The sequence below is a fragment of the Rutidosis leptorrhynchoides genome, chromosome 4 (assembly GCF_046630445.1).
Source record: "Rutidosis leptorrhynchoides isolate AG116_Rl617_1_P2 chromosome 4, CSIRO_AGI_Rlap_v1, whole genome shotgun sequence".
NCBI classification, from domain to species: Eukaryota; Viridiplantae; Streptophyta; class Magnoliopsida; order Asterales; family Asteraceae; genus Rutidosis; species Rutidosis leptorrhynchoides.
Window position 1 is genome coordinate 208,349,778 of NC_092336.1, and position 19,583 is coordinate 208,369,360.

Below are 19,583 nucleotides of genomic sequence, written 5' to 3' on the forward strand. Positions count from 1 at the left end.
TCACTAGCATCAGTTACTAAGTTTTCAAATGTTCCTTTTTTTTCCACACCAGATCAAGGATTTCAAATTTAATTACACACTGGAATTTCAGAAATCCAAATTGTTCATACTTACACGCATCAAGTACGGAGGTTCCCTATTTCACACAACCATTGTTCAGCCTTAATCTCACCGATCCATTTCATTTGCAGGTTAGTTTAATCAATTTCACATGATTATTTTTAAGTTTTCATGAGTTCATTGTAATTGTATTAATCAATTACTGTAGTTAATGTTTTTCAATTACTGTATCAATCAATTACTGTAGTTAATGTTTTCCAAAAGCTGATGTGTTTATGTTTTAGGCTTAGGTTTGGTGGTTTGTCTTTGTTTTACTTTTAAGTTGTAATTCATATATTGCTTATGTGTCGTTCATATTGTTTAGAACGAACATAGTTTCTCTAGAGATCGTTATGATCTATTTAATGCTGTACCACCGGAACCTCGGTTCTTTTATATATATACATATTAATATTTTTGCCAAAAAAAAAAAAAAAAAAAAAAAAAAAAGCTGGAATCGAGATACATTTATTTGATTTCATCGCTATAACATTGTGCTCGCTCAGCAACGATCTGCCACATACGGTTGTCGAAATAAGTTTCATAACAATCAATCATACAAGGTATTAACTAATTTCTACTGTTTACTTATACTACAATACTTCAATCAAATATTATTACGTTTATGTTTTGAAATTTTTGATTTAGATCACTAGGTTTGTATCTGTACAATATTGTATCTGTACAATAGATCACTGAACGGCTCTATTGAGTCGACAACAATCGTCAATTTATTGGCTACTTGACTGACTCTTAGAGCCTAAATTAAATTTCAAGCAGGATTTAAAGCCCATGGAAATTTGATTCTACCATTTTCATGGCGTCTATTATTATTTTTATTTTAGTATTTTTATTTTTTAAGAAAAAAAATTTCCTACGTAAAGGCCGGAGGTCCTCTCGGAAGCAATCTCTTTATCCGTCGAATAAAGAGAGGGATGACTTTCTCTACTCTTGAGGGTATTTCACTCTGGGTGGAGAAATGACTTGTCTTTATTCTTGGATAGGGGAAGGATTGTCTACATCTTACCTCCCCCATACCCCACTTATGTGGGATTGGGTTTTGTTGTTGTTGTTGTTGTTGTTGTTGTTGTTGTTGTTTGTATCTGTATCTCTTTTATTTATTTTTTTGTAGCGATTCAGTTTTTGTTAGGTTTCAGCTGAATGCTTAACTTGTTTATTTTGTTATGATTACTTAGCTTGTTGTGATATATGTTAAACATAGTTATAAATATGAACTGTTTGTGTAATTTAATAGTTTATCATTAAGTTGATACCTTCTGTGGGCTTGTGGTATTGCATATGTATATAAAAAATAATTGTTTGTGTGTTTAGACGTATAGATTTAGCTAGTAGTTGGGAAATTAGAGGTTAAGTACTAGAAAAAATAGACTTATATTTTTAATTCTGTTTTGACATCTTTAGGTAATTAAAGTGATCATGACTTATGATTTTCCAATGATTGATGAAGAAACTGAGGCATCAAGTTAGCGTAGGATAGATAATGTGATATGAACTTAGTTTGGTTAATTTCAAGAATTGTCACTTAGTTTTATTTGTAGCTATTATTTTCTAATGCTGAGTTGTATTTTCTAATGCTGAGTTGTTAAGCTTTATTACATATTATATTAAAGAGTAGTTACTAGCATGGTTTAAAAAAACGTACGCCTCATACGCCTCGAGGCGCGCCTCAGTTCGAAATTGCAATTGACCGTTTCAAAACGCACGCCTCAATGCTGAATAAAAACGTACGCCTCAAATATGAGAGGCGGTTCGAAAATCGTACGCCTCACTGGTTGTAGAAAAAGCGTACGCCCCTTAAAAAAATAGCGGGAAAATTGGTGACGGCTAAATTAGGGCCACTAAAAACTATGGCGGCTTATTAAAGTTTTATTAAAGTGCTCTTGGCCTCTGGAACTCATCGATTGGCCTCCAGCAGAAAAGATGAAGAAAGAAAGTAGGAAAAAGAAAAAAAGAAAAAAAAAAAGAGAGAAGAGAAGAAGGAAACAATCTAACATTTTGATGGTTGGAGAAGATGAAGAAGCACGTTGATTTTAGGGTTTTGGTTCTTTTAGATCTGATCTTCAAGTTATGAAACTTGATGAAGAAACAAGTGTTCTTTTAGATCTTATCTGATCTGATCTAGAAGATGAAAAGCACGTTGATATTTTATCAAATGACAATAATCTAGTGACAAAAACAGTCCCTGGACTTTTACTAAACTTAAATAACAAGAATAAACTTGATGATCACTCTTGAACCTTTAATAAAATGACAATAACAGTCCCTGTTATTTATATATTATCGAAATATATTTATTTATGTATTTTTTTAACTCCGCCTCGAACGTACGCCTCGGTTCGCCTCAAGGCATACGCCTCGCCTCACAAAGGGAAAACGCCTCGAGGCGCGTTTCCGTTTTTTTAAACCTTGGTTGCTAGTTCATTTCAAGAACTTTCACTTAGTATAGAGTGACAACCTTGGAAACTTGCAAAGTGGTAGTTTCAGATAGTTCAAGCTGAGTTAAACATTTGTTGTATATATATTTAATTAGTTTTATTATATGTACTTATATATCTGTAGTTAATTTCAAGAATTGTCACTTAGTTTTATCTAAAGATGACTAATATGTAATTTAGTCACAATGTTCTAAGCATTGAGGATACAACTTGAGATTCTTTTTTAGTTTTACATGTGATTTCTTTTTACAAATCTAGTACTGGATTAGCAGGTTGTGCAGGGTGTATCAGCAGGTTGTGTGATCAATAACTAGGAACGCAACTCTTTACATCTCGGTAATAATGAGGATTTCTTAATATTCTAAATTCCATGTATTTATTAAAGATGGAAAAATCGGCCTGATAGGTCAGGTGCTTTTTCATATAGATCGAAATGGGAAGTTGTGTTGTCCCAAAACACTTCTCTTATTATACAAAATGGGCGGGTCTGGAAGTTCTTGTTGCAAACAGAATCATCTTAAATCTTAAATAATAATAATAATAATAATAATATTAATATATTATTTAATATTAATAATTAATATTTGTTTGTTACAGTATGAACTAAGTTATAGTTGAATCAACTAAAGCATCTGACTAATATTTGTTTGTTACGGTTAAATAAACACAGGAACATGTATACATCAAGATCAGCAATGCAACAAAACGCAAGAAAACTTCTGGAGGCTCGACCTTCTTTTTCAACACAATCTCAATCTCAGAAAGCATCAGTTTTCCTTCAGACACCTCGACCTCCTTTTATTTCTGCTATTCGCCAAAAGTATTCTTCATCGTCGTCTTCCACAAGTTTGCATTCTGAACCATCTAACACAAGTTTACTTTCTGAATCGTCTAGTCATGTTTCTAGTTCTAAAACGATTATGAAAAAAGGCTGCTAAACGAGGTTGAGCTCATAGGTAAACTAACACTATATTGTAGCTATTAAATAATTGTGTTAATTCCATCTAACGAGATCTCTAAAATCTTATAGATGAGCAAGGGAATGTAATCAGGGTCGTAAAGATGAGAACAAAAGATGTACATATGCTTAATGCAGGGGAGAAGATTCCAGTTCATGACCCATCTTCTCCAGCAACCGAACACGGGTCTCCCCAGCGCTAGAGACTGGCGAGAATGAAAAATAGCATGTGGTGTTACAATTCTAGAAGAATTTTGGGTAATTTCTTAAACTGTTGTAAGGTTATGTACAAAGTTTTGTTGTTACTACTGTTATTAATTTGTGATTTTTGCAGAGGAGATTCAGCTTACCTCAAAGTGAAAATATGGACAGAGTTCTTTTTTCTATTTGGGATCGCGCATTTAGAAGCGTAAAGTTTATGCTAAAGACAAAGTTGTTTAATTCAGTTTCTGAAGAACTAAACAAACTAAATTACATGGGTGATGATGAGAAAGAGTATATACACAGGATGAGCTTTTAGATAGGCTTGACTTAATCAAAGCGCCACCTAACTTTACAGATTCTCAGTGGAATTTGTATAAACAACATCTCCGGTCAGCTGCTACAAAGGTATTTATTCAAGTGTAATGCACATTTGATTAGTAGCTATAAAGCACATTTGATCTTGATTTATTTATTATATTAATATCAATCAATAGCTATGATGCACATCTGATCTTGATTTATTCAAGTAATGCACATCTTGATTTATTTATTATATCAGTAGCTATAATATATAGCATGTTCCATTCAAATCCACTTTGAGATAGAATAAATGATTCAGAATAAAGCATGTCACTAAGGCGTGTTAAGTATGTAATGATGACATTTTGTTTGTGTTTGTGTTTGTTTTTGCAGGATATCAGACTCCGTTTATAATCTAGACTCCGTTTATTTGATTAAAAGTAAGGGTTTTTTTTTGCCTTTTTTACAAAAAACCAAGTTTTTATATGTTTTTGCAGGATATCAGACTCAGACTCAGCTTATTTGATTAAAAGTAAGGGTCTTTTGCCTTTTTTTTTACAACAAACTAAGTTTTTATCTTTTCTAATGGAAATTTGATTGCATATTGTATGTGGTTTGTTTGACCACTTTTAATATTTCTTTTATTTAATGCAGGGAGTTGCAGTTTACAAAGACGTTTATATGATAAAGATAGCTTATAAACATGCAGTTTAGTTAAGTTGCTTGTTAAGAAAGTTTTCTTACATTTGAGATGTTCTAGTTTGAGTTGTTATTATTGTGTTGGCATTTGTTTTCAGAAGCAATTGGGTAGTTAGTTGAAATGGGTTGTTTTGTTTTGTATATTATGCTTGTAATAAACTCGGAAAATAGAAAATATAGCTTGACATGAAAAAACTCTTATTGACCGAGGACATGACTTCTGATAGGAATGTGTGGAGGAGTAGAATTAGAATAAATGACTAGGTTCTACATATGGTTTTTTTTTATTTTATATATTCATATTATATTTCTTGCCTACTCGCTTGTGTGCCCTTCATATATCTTTTTTTTTTTTTTCGTGGGACTTTACGTATATATAATATCTCTATACTTATTGTAGCTTTTTCACATGTTTTATTGCTCTATATGGTTACATGTTTGTATTACATTATATAGCATTTAATTTATACGTACTTACATATCACATGTTTTTATGCTAACATAGTTTACTTATTTGTCTATGCCTACATAGTATACCATCTATTTTATACTGCATACTTTACCTACATGCTTCTTACCAACATGTTTACGTATACTTATTGTACTTACAAGACTTGTTATACTTACTTATTTGACACTCACATTTTTTACTTATATGCTATATTACATTATATTGTTATATGCTTTATTTACCTATAATATCGTATTGGAGTATACTTTATTCATGGTGAAGTTTTTTTTTTTTTATCAATTTTTTTTTTTTTTTTTTTTTTTTTTTTTTTTTACTTCACATATCGGTTTTCATGGTTCTTGTTGGTCGGAGGTCACTAGGAAGCAGCCTCTCTGCTCTACAGAATAGGGAGGGACGACTTCCTCTACCTGGGGACCGATAGGTATCCTAGGTGGAGGAATGACTTCCCTTTTACTTTAGGGTAGAGGAAAGGACTATTTACATCTAACCTCCCCCATACTCCACTTCAGTGGAATTGAGTATTGTTGTTGTTGTTGTTGTTGTTGTATCGTGTATTTGTGAAATATACAAATTTCGGTGTATATATATATATGATTATTATATCATAATTTCAGAAGTTGGTTTTGTGTACAGATCATACGCATTTTTAACACTTTCAAGTGTCAACAACTAAAATCTTTCTCAACACTTGTAAGTGTCAAAAAGTGAGGTGCTTTCTGACACTTTCAAGTGTCAAAAAGTGAGGTACATCCTAACACTTTCAAGTGTCAAAAAATGAGATGCTCTTTCACACCATAAAACGTCAAGAATGTTGATTGTTTCTTAACACTATTAAGTGTTAGAAAACAAACTAAATTTCCGTTGCCCATATTTTTGACGCCAATAGGAAGCGTTAAAAAGTAAATTCCTGGAGTTTTTAAGCGTTGCCAATTGATCAAATAAGTGTTGCAAACTGTAAGCTTTTTTGTAGTGAGTTGCTTTGTCGCTGCTCGATCAGCACGTCTCTCTTCTCTTTCTCGACTTGTTTTCTCAAGTTCACCTTGTGGATCATAATCCTTATTATTGGCACCTTGTCGCATCTCTAACACTTTGTTATTTGAATTCTCGTTGTATATATGTTGTAATCTCTTATTTATCAATAATAAAGATCTTCTTGCTTTTCAAAAAAAATAAAATATAAAAAATACATTAAACGAAACGTTTACAACCCCTCTTCATCACTTTACGATCAATAAATAACTTGTGTACGCGTTTATAAGTGGGAATGCTTTTTTAATAAATTCTCAAGTCCGAACTTTGTCTATTTGTTTGCAGTTATATTGATGTAAAAATTTTTGTACAAAATGCACAAAATTTTTCAAAAAAAGTACGTAAGATGTATTATAATTGTATGTACTTAGATTGTCTATCTCAATGGTCCAATATTATACTGAACTGCAGTTGATTATTGTCTGATAATGGCTGTTATATGTGTAGGATCTTTACTTATTGTAAACTGTTTATGGGAGTAGGGCAAGTCTGGAAAATGTAGTAGATTGGATGACTACTTTAAGAGGTGCAAAAGTTGAAGGTCTAAAGTTACTGGATGGAAAAGTGTGAGGGATTGGTAGAAAAACATAAATTGATTTACAAGTAATTTGAAAATGCTCCTGCTCTATTTGTCTGTGTGCTCCCATTTACATACCTGAGATGTGATTTACGCTGTATACCGTTGTAAAATACTAAAAGGCGTGAGACGAGATCGCAACGGTTAGAAGTTTGGAGCGTTGTAGTGGTCAAAACGAAGTTGCGACGGATATCGATCAACATTGACTTTTTATAACATTTCAAACATAAATATGTAAAATTAAAGACAAATATCTTTGTTTAATGTAAAATATTTGCCTTTAATTTGAAATAATGTTTATGTTTAAAATATATATTAAAAGTCAACGTTGGTCAGAGTCCGTCTCGATCATTTTAAGGTTTTTGATCGCTTTTGCCGTTGTTGACCGTTGTTCTCACGTTGACCATTTTCCATTTTTACCCGTTTTTAGATCTGTTGCAATGGTACACAAGTAAATTCGTTGTGACGTCCGTTTTTAGATCATGTACGCTCTGTTCACGAGACAGAAATAGTAGTACTCGTATTAGTTACATACCTGAGATGTCATTTACGCTATGTTCCCGATATTTTTTTTAGGAGAAGAGAAATAAAATGAAAGGGAGAAAATGAGATACTTTCAATTTGGACAAAATGTTTGAAAGAAAAATATACTTAAATCATCTATCACATTCATTTTATTATGAACTTATCATAGCTAAGCTCATATCAAGTCATAAGTCGAAGTGTAAAATTCATTTCTAAAAGTTAGCTTAAAGAATGAGAGAACACTAAGTTTATAAACTACTTTTTGGTATTCGCCCCATCCGATGTGAGGTCATAACAGTTAGGAATGGAAATGGATCGGATATTGATCGAGTGATGCCGTATTCATATCCATATTCATTTGGTTTCGTTCATCCATATCCATATTCATATTTATTTAGTTTTAGTTCATCCATCTATATCTATATCCAGTGGATTAAGCGGGATAATAGATATTCATTGGATATTCAGAAAATGTTATAATATTTTCTAATATGTGATAAAAACAAAAATTTATTTAATGTGACATAATAAAAATCTATCCACAAAAACGTGTACTATTTGTTGAAGATATAACACAAATTGTTATACTATTAAACATAGACTATAACAGATTAAACATATACTTTTAGTGTTTATTTGATTAGATATACGTGTTATATTGTAACATATAATCCACAATAGTTATTATATGATTGCAAACAAAATTATGTGTAATGATAAATTCATTTGTAATAATTAATGTGTATTTATATATGTATTCTGAGTACTAGTTGATATGTCCATTGATGAAAAATGTTCTCATCCACATCCGTATCTATATTGATATCTTTTATGAATCGAGTGTCATTGACATCCCTAATAACAATACCCACTCTCCAAGAGCCAACGCCTCCTTTAATCACGACTATATTGGTCACGGTTGGAACCCACTCTTCGAGTACAAGCCACCACTCCATATGCCACAACTTCATCGGTCACAACTCCGAGGCCTCGCTAGTCATGACAATGTTGGTCACGTTTGGCACCCACTCTTCGAGTCCAAGTCACCACTCCATAGGCCACCACTCTAAGGTGTTGAGACTCGAAAGATGGGTTGATCTAATGCTATTTGTTATGAACTTAACTCATACCGGAACTAATTTTTTTCACTGGGGGAAAAAAAATTAAAACCGTAGCAATTTTTTTGAACAAAATATGGAGGTTTTGGGGCAAAAAATTGAAGTTTTGGGGCAAAATTTGAAAGTTTTTGGCTAAATTTGAAGGTTCTGGGACAAAAGTTGGAGAATTTTGGGCAAAATTCAAAGGTTTTGGAGAATATATGTAAGTTTTGGGGCAAAAAAAATAATCCATCGAGAGCAAAGTTGAAAAATTCAAAATTTTTACACTGAAAAAAAATTCACTGGGGGCGGGCGCCTCCTGCCCCCATGTATTTTCGCCACTGACCAAGCTCATATTAAGCTCATTCCAATTCATAAGCCAAAGTATAGAACATACTCTCAGAAGCTAGATTGAAGGAGGAGAAAACACCCAAACTTATAAATTACCTTTTAGTGTCGCTATTTGTAATCAATGAAGTTTTGGAGTTGAATATTACTATTTGTAATTAAAATTAATGTGATGTTGGAGGAAGAAGAAGAAGAATATATTCCAATAGGTGAGATGTAATTGACGGGTTTCATGGATGAAAGGGAAATTAGGTAGAATAATGGAGGATTAAGTGAACGTGATATTAGGAGGCACTTATCCGGGTTTCAGAATTTGACATTCAAATGACGTAGTATTAAGGGTTTTTTATATAAAGTTATATTGTAGTGTTACTCATATTCACTTTTCCCATATATAAATACACACACTAACGGTGAAATCCGGTTATGTGAATTTGTTTTGTTCCATTAATTTCACTACGGATAAAATATTTAGTGCCAGCATATAGTAATCATTGATACACTAATTTAATTGTAATCTATTAAAATAATGGTTAATATTTATATTGAAAGTATGTATTCCTGCAAAATATTTATCGCTAGTGTTCAAATTATGTGGTGTTGGTTCCTTGATTAACAACAGGAGTATTGTAGAGGGGTGAATACTATTCTTTTAAATAACTTAAGTGTTATCACAATTTAGTATTCAAACATACAATTTAAATAAGAGTCAAAGGTAATTTTCAATGATTATTTTTTATTGATATGAATTCCAAAGAATCACAACTGTTCTTGACGGAATAACAGTTGGTTGAATACGAATTACACCTAAATTAGCTAGAGGGGATATATTAAGCTATTACACGTTTTGAACTCTATTTAAATAAACTCACGCCACTAGTTGTTACAACAATGAATACTTCTATTTATAGCAATCCGTTTATCCGTGTAATTGATCCATTGTTCATTGGTACATAGGATGTCTGTACTTGTGGGGACAACTGCATCAGAGAGCGTGCTCTCTTCTTTCTTCTTTGGTAGCTATTTGCAGGAACACCTCAATTCGGTTTGGCACCACTATTTGATTAAACAAAAAGAATGTTGGGTTCCCTAGGCGTTGACAAAATATTACACATGTCTGCACATGCGTTAAACTTCTGCATTCACACGTGGTCTTGTAAGGTCACTTGTTAGCTGCCAACACATGTCCTTTTCTGTTCAACTTTGTCTTCGACTTCTGTTGAATAGTACAATTGATATAGACCACTCAGGAAACCACTATGCTTGTAATGGAGCATAACTGTCTTCGTGTAGTATGCTGCTTACCAGCTATGCTGGTTCTTATATGCTGAGTCACATGATCTTCATGATTTACTGGGCACTCATCCTGTGCTAAATAAAAAATACTGTCTATCTTGTGCTGGTAGACTAGGCAGCATACTGAAACACTCGACACAGCAACAATTGCTGTCTATACATAACTAAACATATGCTGGTTGCACATGATATTTTAGTGTACATAACTGATGTTTTGTCATAATTAAATCTTTAATTATTTTGGGGACTCAACAATCTCCTCCTATTTGATGATGACAAAACTTATGACATATAAAGAAAACACTAAAGCCAACACTAAGGGACCTAATGAAAATAGGCAGTAAAATTTGTCCCTTTTTGGTTTGTTTTGGGATCTTTTCCTGAATTATCTATATCTTATAAATTGATATGATTTTTGAAGATTAACTCATTTCACATTCATTATATGAAATATATACAATAATTACAAGGCAGTATAATAAATTATGAAATAACAAAAGATACAAATTTAATAATAGAAGGCTATATGTCTTTATCCTTTTCTTTTTCCTTTTCATCCTCAGATAGCTCTTCTTCTTTAACCTTAACTGATGCCCAGGCTTCAGGGAACAACTCAGGCAAGTCTTCCATTTTGAATACAGGGATTTGAGGAGGTAAGATAATTGGATCACTTCTGCGTGGGCCAGCACTAATAGATTTCTTCCTTTTAGGCTTTTGAGCCAGTACTTCTTCTACATTTATCTCTGGTGCATTCCCATACTTGAATGCTTTATCAAATAGATCTTGTAACTCAAGTTTCAGTGTATCTCTGAGATTACTTTGACCTTTACCAATGAAGTGCTGCAGCATCTCCATCCATTCACTAAATCTAAAAGTTCTCAGATTTGTGTAATCTACCTTCTCATAAACATTATTATCCCTGCTAATACTGAAGGTCCTTTTTGTTCCTTTATGACACTTGATGATCTTACCAGGGTTAGATCTTCTAGTCATCACATCAACATATTTGCTCCTGAAGAAATGTTCAGTTAATTCTCTTGTTCTTTCAGTTTCTTGCGGAGCTTCTGTAGGTACCTTCTCAGCAGCTTCAAGCTGATCAAAAACTTTGTCCTGAGCTTTAACTATGGCTTTTGCTAACTTGAGTGATTCAGCTTCTTGATCTCTATCAGCAACCAGTTTAGCTTCTTGTTCCCTAAGCCTTAATCTTTCAACATATTCATCATCATCCCTTCTTTGTTTTTCCAGTTGAACACTTGTAATATAATCATTGATTGTGATGTTCAGGGATTTTGCTGCTGCTATCAATTGCCTGCCCTTATCAGTAATCATGGCATTGCAATATTGTTGTAAATCCATACTCAGTTGCACAGCCTCATAAAAGAGTGCATTTTCCTCATCATTATGGAGTATTTGGCACTATTTTCTAAGAATACACCAATGGCAATGTTGCAATCTATAGCATCAATATAGAATTGTTGATCAAGAGGATGATACATCATTCTAATCTGGTGAATTCTCTATGTCATCCCTGCTGCCTGAATGCTAAGCAGCTCATTAACAGAAATCTCAAGCCTATAAGCCTCCCTTTCATCTGGATTCATCTTTCTAGGATCAGGCTTCTTGCGTGCAACTAGTTCATCTTTCCAAGTAGTATGTTTATCATTTTTCTTTGGGGAAGATGGAGGATATTGATATGGTAGTTCTGCTGTGCCAGAAGGACCCACTGGTTCATAGAAGTGGAGATCACTCAGTGTCTTATCAAAATGATACGGATGACTGCTGGTAGTGGAGATAGCAGAAAAGTTGAGTTGCCACTACCCCAGACAGTCTAGTCAGCAACAGTAGAATCATTAGCATTATTTGTCCCCAGCTCATCCTCCTTTGATGGGTCTTCAAGTCTTCTTTCACCCAGCAGCACACTACTGGCTGGGTCTTCTATCATAGCACTCCTTGCTGTGTCTTTATTACCAGCTGACTGGTTAGTATCAGCTGGTACAACAACTGCCACAGTACCTTCATCAGCTGCATCGAATAAGGGCTCTTTCCTTAGGGGCTGGTTATCCCTGGGGGCATATTTTACCCTTTGTTTATCAATTGGTTTGAGTTCAGCTGATGGTTTTTGTATTGATACTGGTTCTTGTGTAGGCAGTAGGGGAGTTATAGCAAGATGCTCCCCCTCAGTAGCAGACATATTTGTCTCCACTGGCTTCTCATCACCATCATCAAGATGAACAATCTCAACTGGCTTTGTTTGTGTAGCTGGCTGAGCAGGAACTGCTGGTTGAGGGGATTGGCTGGATTTCATCATACCAGCCAGCCATTGTAAAAATATATTTGCTCTTTCTCCCCCTAACATATCAAAATCCAAGTACTTTTTAATTCCTTCAGGAGTCATGTTCCTTATTCTTTTAGCTTGCTCAACATACAATTTAGCCTTCTTCTTGTCATATTTCACCATGAACTTAACATTTCTTTTTCGTTCAGCTTTCTTGTGTTGATCAATGCTAAGTATCTCATTGTGAATTTCAAGAAGTTCACCAGAGAGGCCTCTCCTATGCTCAATTTTGTGCTTCTTCTTTTCAGCATAGGCCTCAAACTTGGCATTAAAGGCATCATTTAGCTCATGCTGCTTCTTCTGGTGTCTCTTTTCATTTCAGCTTCTTTTCAATGGATTGAGAGACAACAAAAGATTCAGCTAAAGCCAGTTCAGATATAGTATCACTAGGCTCACTGTCAGAACCAATATCATCCACAGATGTGGCAGGCATGCTGGGTTGAGATTCACCAGCACCCTTAGCACTTGCTTCAGTATGAGCTTTGATGGGCTTAAGGCCAGTTCTTCCTTGGACATCACCATCATCAGCACCACCATCATCTCTCCTCTACTGCTTAGGAGCCTTTTCATGCTCATGCTCCCCCTCAGATTGTTTTCTTTTCTTTTTGTCTTTTAGATTTCTTCTCCCCCTTTTTGTCATCAGCAGAGGCAGGAGTATAGCCTGAGGAACAGAGACATCTAGATCACTGTCTGATTCAGGCATTGAAAATGCAAAGTTGTTCCAGTCAACATTAGCAGGAGATAGATTTGCACCAGGGTCCACACCATATTGTTGAAGGCAAAGGTTGGATGATCTAATTTCATTTCTAGCAACACCCATGGCAATTTGATTGACACTTGAGCGAACATCAGCTTGAAAATTAGCCATACAGTACATTGTCTCAACCAATCTAACATAAGCAGAAGCAGGAATCATGGTAACCATTTGTTGTTCTTGTGACTCCATTATCTCTTCCAAAACCCTATTTTCTTCATTCAAAAATTGAACCCTTGATCTTTCAAGATCCAATTCAGCTTGAAGTCTGGTGATGTGATCAGTATACTCATTGTGAGAGATGATTCGCTGCTTTAGCTCCTCTTGTTCTTCATAATGCTTCCTGATAGCTTCAACTGCCAGATCAGCAAAAGCATTTGTTTGGCGTATCTGGGCTTCAATAGTTGATGTAGTAATACAGCCAGCCCGGCGAATAGCTTCTGTAACATTATCAATGATGGTGTCCCTGATGGTATTCTTAATATCAGAGGTGATTTTGGCGACTGTCCTGTACACGGCAAGGGTAGATAACCCTTTTATTTCTGTAACATCAAGTCCACTTGGTGGTGCTTGTGCAGTAGCAGCTATAATAGGAGTACCACTGTGGGGTGATGGAGGTGGAAGGTTAGAATCTGACTCATCACCATGATCACCATCATTTTTACCGTCACCAGAAGGTTTAGAACCACTTGTATCCTTTGTAGAAGAATCAGCTGCATCAGTATCAAGATCCACTGGTTTTTCTTTGGAGCCAGTAGTATTATCAGGAACTAATGGTTCTTCCTTACCAGTACCTTTATCAGCATCACCATCTGAAGAAGAAGATGATTAGGAAGAAGCTGATGAATCAGAAGGTACTAGTGAATCAGAAATATCTTGCATGACAATCTTACGAGTTTCAGGATCATAAACAAATTTGAGAGACCTCCATGTACTAGGCCATGGGGAGGCAACAGGGGCCATACCTAAGAAATGGTAGTATGGGTACTCATTAACATTATCAAGTGTAGCCAGCCTCTCATATACTTCTTCTCTTGCTGGTTGATCCCGCTGGTAAAGTAGTTGGGCCAGCTCTTCATCAGGCAGCTTGTTGGCTGCAACTAAGGCAGATTGGGGATCAATCATTAGCTGGTCCACCAGGAGTGCAATTTTGGGAGCAATAGAGACTCCTATATAAACAAATTTGGGCACAACTTATTCTGGATCCGGTACCTGGCAAACATACTGTAACGACCCGCCAAAATCGCCATTGATGCGGTACGTTATCTTTGGTCCCATTGCGAGGTATTGACCTCTAAATAATACACGGAGATGATTTTGAATGCAACGTCATTTGAAAATATGTCATGAATGACTCCATGTAATGTCTTTTTCAATTAGAAAATACACAGCAGAAGCATTTTTAATATTTGAAAATAAACATGCTAAAAAGTGTCAACCAAAAGGTTTGTGAGTTCATAGGTTTATCATAAACAATAATTTTAGTAATAGTAATAGACCACAAGATTTCAGTTTCCATAAATATACATACACCACAGTGTATAAAAAGCATTCTATAAGTCGTGGGCACCTGGTAACAAGCCTTAACAATAATAATGAGCACCACTGATATAAATAACGTGCACCGAATCAAGTGCGATAATAACTTCGAAGTACTAAACACCCGCCGTCACTAGCTCTACTGTCTAGTGCAGCATCCTGGGTGGGGATGTTAAACCCGATAGATCTACCTTTAAAATTTACGCCTACCAGTTCATAGACCAATAGTTAAAGTTACCAAACTAGGGGATTTTTGATTCAAACCCACGTAGAATTAGTTTTAGTACTTGTGCCTATTTCGTAAAACATTTATAAAACATCGCATGTATTCTCAGCCCAAAAATATATATAAAAAGGGAGTAATGAAACTCACAATACGATATTTCATAGTAATTATGCGTATAACAGCACTGAACAAGTGCAGAGCTGACCTCGGATTCACGAACCTATATCATTTATATATATATATGTGTGTGTGTGTGTGTATATATATATATATATATATATATATATATATATATATATATATATATATATTAATGCATATAAATTGTAATTGAACAAATTTATATATATTATTATTAATTGTTATTTTATTAAATTATATGTTTCATTAATAATTTAACTAACTATATTTATTTTATATACTTTAGATAAATAATTAGTATTTATTATAAAAATATGTAATAATTATATTTTATATAAATAATATTTGTTGTAATAATAATAATAATACTAATGGTAATATTAGTAATAAAAATAATGATAATATTAATAATAATGTTAAAAATAATAATTTTTATGTTAAAAATAGTAATGATGATAAAAATAATAATAATTATTATTATTATTATAATATTCATAAAATTAATAATAATAGTAATAATAATAATAATAATAATAATAATGATACTAGTAGTAAAAATGATAATAATAATAATAATAATAATAATAATAATAATAATAATAATAATAATAATAATAATAATAATAATAATAATATAGTTTTAATAATAGTAAAATGATATTTTTTGTAAAAATGATAATAATGATAATAATTTTTAATAATAACAATATTAATAATGATGATTATACATATGTTAATAATGATAATAATATTAATAGTATTAATGATACTAATAATTATATTTTTAATATTAGTAATAACCTAATAACAATAATAATTAACAATAACAATAATTAATAATAATAATAATAATAATAATAATAATAATAATAATAATAATAATAATAATAATAATAATAATAATAATAATAAAATACTACCTTTAAAGGAATAAGCTTTTGAAAATAAAAACTGTCGTCTCCCGGGCTCGAACCCAAGACCTCTGGTTCCACGCAAACACCCCTAACCATCCCTCTGTTTCCGTTTTTCTATTTTAATCTATCTGTTAAATTTATATAACCCGTTTATCTGTTTTCTTCTTCTTCAAAACAAAATTCAAAACTATTCATCATCATCTTAATATATCATCAACCTTTTCATCATGATTGTTATCATCATCTTTTTACTAACATCATTGTGACAGAATCACTCAACATCAATTTAAACGTTTCACTGTTCATCGTCATCATAAATAGGTTTCGATGTTTTTGGTTTATGGTAGCAGAAATAGGTACGAAACAGACTCAGCAACAGGAAACGGGTACATGTGATGGTTGCAATGGCGGTTTAATGATAACGATGAAGGTGGTGTTTAAGTGGGTGATGATTGATGGTGGTGAAGTGGTGGTTCCCGAATAGTTTTCATGGTGGTTAGTGGTGTCGTTTACAGCGAACAGCAGGTGCAGCACATGAAGATGGTGATGAGGTGGGTTTGATGGCTGTGGGGTGCTCTCAGACAGAAACAGAAACATATAACGAGCAGGTGAGGTGGCGGTTGTGGTTGTATGGGTCGAACAAGAAACAGAAAACACTCGTAGCAGTGGTGGTGCTCGATGGTTGTAAGGTGGTGGAGTGGTGGCGGTTTGAGTGGTGTTCGTGGGTTTGAAGAAACAATCGAAATAAAACAAGGATGGTGATGGTTTCACGGACAGATGCAACAGCAAAAATGATGATTGTTTTGGTGAAGATCATTGGTGATTTGAAGATGTTCGATGGTGATTCTAAACAAGAGAAGGATAGTAGTAGTGATCATAATAGTGATCATTGGTGATGTTTATCGATAGCGATTTGGGTTTGGCCGGAATATAATTTAAAACAGTTGTACGTCTAGCTTAAACAAGAAGAGATGATTGTTTGTGAATGTTTAGCTTACTCAACAGACGTAAGAAGATATGCAAAGTGTTAAGTGGGTGTCTGCAGATCTCTTCCAATATATGTATGTATGTATGTATATATATATATATATATATATATATATATATATATATATATATATATATTATATAAAGATGGTGGAAAGTAAAGCAAAAACATATCATTCAATTAATAATTGAATAGGGTAGCAGCCTGCGTAAGGAGTCGAGCAAGTTGGGTGTTTGTTGAATTAATGAAAAAGAATGAATTTTTAATGTAATAAAATAAGAGATGATTTGGCCAAATTGATGGCTTTTTATGTTAATGGACAATTTATCAACAATTGGGAAACCGAGAAAGGATGGTGACTAGATGGGTTTTATCATGTAGTATACAGAAATTAAAATATAGATGGTGGATGAAGATGCAACAAGTGGGTGTTCATGAGAAAGACAAAGGTCTGATCGATTTAATATTCCATGTATATATATATATATATATATATATATATATATATATATATGTATATATATACTAACAAGTTGTCAACATAAATAATAAAATATATTAAATAAGTGAACGTGTTAAAATTATAGTAACCATCATTTTGTAGTCTTATTATCGACATCAAATTTTTACGGATATAAGTCTTCAGAAAAATCCCATCTTTTTAAATTAAATACATTTATTTATTTCGGTCATTTTGTGGAAAACGTGATTAAAAAGGTCTGTCTAATATTAGAGTTCAATCCCAACTAAAATGTACAGAGTATTGAAACTAAACTCAAAGTATTTAAATAAATATATATATATATATATATATATATATATATATATATATATATATATATATATATATATATATATATATATATATATATATATATATGTATCTATTTATAAATAGTTTTTCGTGAATCGTCGTGAACGGTCGAAGGTCAAATGAATATATGAAAATAGTTCAAAATTTTTGAGAATCAACATTACAGACTTGACTTATCGTATCGGAAATATTAAATCATTTAGAGATTTGAGCTAAAAATTAGTCGAAATTTTCTGGGTCGTGACAATACCTACTCGTTAAAGAAATTTCGTCCCGAAATTTGACAGAGGTCGTCATGGTTGTCAACAAGAATATTTTTATGACGGTTATGAGTTGGAAAATAGAGTTTTATCACTATTGAGTAATAAAACAATTCAATTATGTGAAGATTATGAGTGAAGCTATCGTAAAAGAGTGAAATGAGGAAATAATTGTTCGCCTTAACTTTTGACATGATTACAGTTGATTTTCGGAATTCAAGGGATTTAAAAAAATCTCCGTAATCTATATAAGATCTAATTCAGGTAATTAAGGAAATTATGTTCCTCTTTGATTAAATTCATAATCTGCCTCGATTACTATGTCTGATATTTCCACTATAAATTAACCTCTTTCGTTTCATTATTTTCACCACTCCTATACTTTCTTCCTCAATTCATACTTCCAAAACATTCATCAATATGCTTAATCCAGTTTTGATCCTTGATATGTTCCTAACTGTCGCAACAATCATCCTTCTTTTCCAACTCCCACCGGAGGAATCTGTTTACTTCTATTTTGCTCTTGGGGTGGTGATTTTCATAATCCTTCCTTGTATCTTTCTTTCCATAATTATCAACATCCAGGGTTAATGATTTCTCCAATTTGCTCTGATTTATACTCCTATTTATTTTTCGAAGCTTCATGCTTTTGTTTTCACTTCTCGACTTTAAGTACAGCAAGTAATGGTTCAGAATTCGTAGGCATGAATTTCGGAATGAATATAGCTAATGTTCTAAGAAAGAAATTGTAATAGCACGATCTGATTTGTTAAATTACCAGAACTCAAGGAAAAAAAATAGAACTATCAAGAAAATATGTTCTTGATATGTTTAGAGATTGGTAGAATGTAAGTCGTTTAACATGACACATGATGACGGTATAGTCTGTGAATCATCACGTTCCATTAGAAACTCAGCATGACTTACTGTAATATAACCACGTTGATCAGACGTCATTATATTATACTAACTCATGCTTCAATTCCCAACACTACTTCAAAAACATTCATATTTTAAATTCGAATTTTTCAGAATTTAGAAACTAAAACCGTTCCCTTTATGATGTAACACAGATAGCGCGAAGAGATAAATAATTTCGAACGAGAATAGTTATGAAGATATCTTCAGAAATATCGAAGATATTTCTAATGAAAGATACGATGATATCTTAGAGTTTCTAAAAAAATATTTAAAATTGAAGGATAATGAGAAAAATTCTTCTATATGGATTTAGATTACGTAAAGAGATTACATATCTTCTGTGATCAGAAATCGGATCATCTAGATTCTTTAGGTATAGGTTTAGTCCTTGTGATTTGTCCACAGTCTCCTTCATTGTTTGCTCAATCCGTTTTTCAGTTTCAAAATTTTCTTTGGAGCTTTTCCAACATACCATTCTTTATTATCAAACTTTTGTCCATTAAGACCATCTACAGCTTTTGTTGCTTCACCAGCATTCTCTAGGTTAACGATTCTGAATCATTGGTTACCAATCCAATGTGTTTTCAAGAAATTTGAAGGGTTTGAACGCAGAGTGTAATCGTCAATACAC

The 19,583-nt window shown here is 33.0% G+C and overlaps 1 long non-coding RNA gene across 1 annotated transcript; it reads left to right on the forward strand.

The window, feature by feature from the left end:
- LOC139844259 (uncharacterized) lies at positions 1 to 7,390 on the forward strand. The gene is made up of 7 exons (XR_011757891.1): positions 1 to 191; positions 2,837 to 2,891; positions 3,226 to 3,511; positions 3,586 to 3,771; positions 3,848 to 4,122; positions 4,411 to 4,549; positions 6,665 to 7,390. It is a non-coding gene; the product is annotated as an uncharacterized lncRNA (long non-coding RNA).
- The last annotated feature ends 12,193 nt before the right edge of the window (positions 7,391 to 19,583 follow it).